We start from the raw sequence: 2,665 nt of genomic DNA on the forward strand, positions 1-2,665 counted from the left end.
ATAACGAATGTATAATTCCAGCTATGACGTATGTTGTGAGACCTGGAAACTGACAAAATCGATGGAAAATAAGTTAATCCGTTCTCAGAGAGCAATGGAAAAGTCAATGTTGGGAATATCTTTAAGAGACAGGAAAAGATCAACTTAGGTGAGAGAGCAGACTAAAGTCAAAAATATTATAGAAGTTATACAAGAACAGAAATGGAGGTGGGCAGGCCATATAGCAAGAATAAGGGATAACCGATGGAGCTAGAGGCTGACGGTCTGGACACCAAGAGACTGCAAGCGTAGCAGTAAAAGGCCAGACAGGAGCTGGAGAGATGAGATAGAGAAATTTGCAGGGAAAACGTGGCAAAGATTGGCTCAGGCATGGAATTCTTGGAAAAGGTTGGGGGAGGCCTTTGTTCAGCAGTGGACTAGTTATGGCCTATGATGATGATGATTATTTAAATATATATATATATATATATATATATATATATATATATATATATATATATATATATATATATATATATATATATATATATATATATATATTCAACAAAAGAGTGTTGGACATGTCGTGAGATGAGACACTTCAGTTCTGATTGTCCAGCAGTTAAGGCAACCTGCTGGTGAAGTTTGCTGATGTATCTTCAACCGGAGACCTAGACCTGGTGAAGCATTGTATTGACACTAGGGATCACTGTCCAATTAAATGGCCTGCTCGGAGGATGGCATTAACTCAATGGCAAGAAATGGAGTGGGTGATGTTCAAAATCAAGGAGTGATAGAAAAGTCCAGCAGTCCTTGGACATCAGCCGTTGCTTTGGTAAGGAAGAAGGATGGCTCAGTAAGGTGCTGTGTGGAATATCGAACTCTAAATGAGGGCCTCAGATGCAGAGGGACGCATACGCCACCTCGAGCGGTGGTGGAGTTACGGGTAGCAACAGGTTATCCTCTGGCATAGCACCTTCTTTCCCCAAAGAGCAGATGTGTCTAAATGCATCCGAACCAAAGTTGACAGTCTCCTAAATGTCTGTGTATTTTCCACCTTACTGCATCGCGGCTCACCTGATAAAGGTAGGTTGGCTGGAGATAGACGCATGCTCCCGGGCGACTCTGAATCAATCAGAACAACATGTCATGCTTACACACCTCCTGCCTCAGCCAATGTGGATCAGAGAGAGGGACAGACAGACAGGTGGCAGCACACAAGGAGCGTGGGATGTGGGCGTGCATTGTTGTCACAGTTGTGTGCTTGGGATTTTTTTCCTTTTTTAAGAGTTGTCCTCTGTGAAATATCACAGAAATTGCGACTGTCTTGTGCTATTATCTTTACTGGAATCAGTGACGGTAATTATTAATAAGAATGTACCCGGTATAACAACACGACTTTGGCACTTTTTTTCGATTACAATTAACAGTCTGTGATTGTTTGTAAGGTTTATAACAGTAGTAGGAGGCCCGTCGGGGTGTTATGCATCTCTGTTATCTTTACTCAATAATGTTTATTGCATGAAAGATTACTGATCAGCACATTGTGTCCGATCTAGCCACGATCGTGTACACATCTAACAGAGAGCTGTTTTGGCTTTGTAAACAGTAACAAGTGGATTTTTCAGATCAACATGTACCATGCATCTACTTTTACTTACTTTCTGTGGAGCTAAGAAACTTTTTGCAGTTTTTGTTGCTTTATAACGCATAAAAACATAAGAAACAGAACCTGACGAACAAAAAAACATTAGAGGGGTTGTTGCTCATATGCTGAACATTGCACATTTTTCCCAAACCTTATGAAACAAAGGCAGTAACATTCTGAGGGCCACAGCTTTCAGATGAAATAAACTACAACTTTCTATATTTATTGGTTGATTTTTTTTTACAAGTAAAGAACGTTTTGGTTGAGTTTCTCATTTTTTATAAATTGGCGTATGCGTCCCTATGCATTTGAGGCCCTAAAATAAAGTGACAGTGAAGAATGCATAACTCTTGCCAAGAATTGATGACACGGTGGATGCTTTGTCAGATGGCAAACGGTTCTCCACCCTAGACATGAAAGCAGAATATCACCAGGGAAAGATCACAGAAAATGACAAGGAGAAAACAGTCTTTTTGTTAGGACTGGGTTTATGACAGTTGAAAGTGATGCCATTTGGTCTGTGTAATGCCCCAGCTATTTTTGTGTACCTCATGAAAAGAGTACTGGAAGGCCTGCACTGGTGGACAGCTCTCCTCTATATTGATGATGTAGTTGTGTTTGGATGGACTTTCGACCAGGAATTGGAGAGGCTGTCAGAGGTGTTCAACATGATCTGAGCAGTGCACCTCAAGCTGAACCCTACGAAGTGCTACTTGTTCCAGAAGAAGTGAAGTACCCGGAACACATTGTAGGTAAGGGCAGCATCCAAACTGAAATGGAGAGTGTGGCAGCTGTGAAAATCTGGCAAGTTTCAACTTGTGTGAAGAAGTTACAGAGTTTCCTGGGCTTGTGTACCCACTACCAGCATTTTGTCAATGACTTTGCAACAATAGCTGCACCTCTGCACAAGTAGTTAGGAAAGAAGAGGAAGTTTATATGGACTGCAGTGACTCAGAATGTCTTCAATGGAATGAAGCATGCGTTGGCAAGCTCACTGGTGTTGCTGTACCCGGATCAGAGTCAGCCATTTATCCTGGG

Source organism: Coenobita brevimanus, chromosome 13, assembly GCF_032717465.1.
Source record: "Coenobita brevimanus isolate Jiangsu-jjx chromosome 13, ASM3271746v2, whole genome shotgun sequence".
Lineage (NCBI taxonomy): Eukaryota > Metazoa > Arthropoda > Malacostraca > Decapoda > Coenobitidae > Coenobita > Coenobita brevimanus.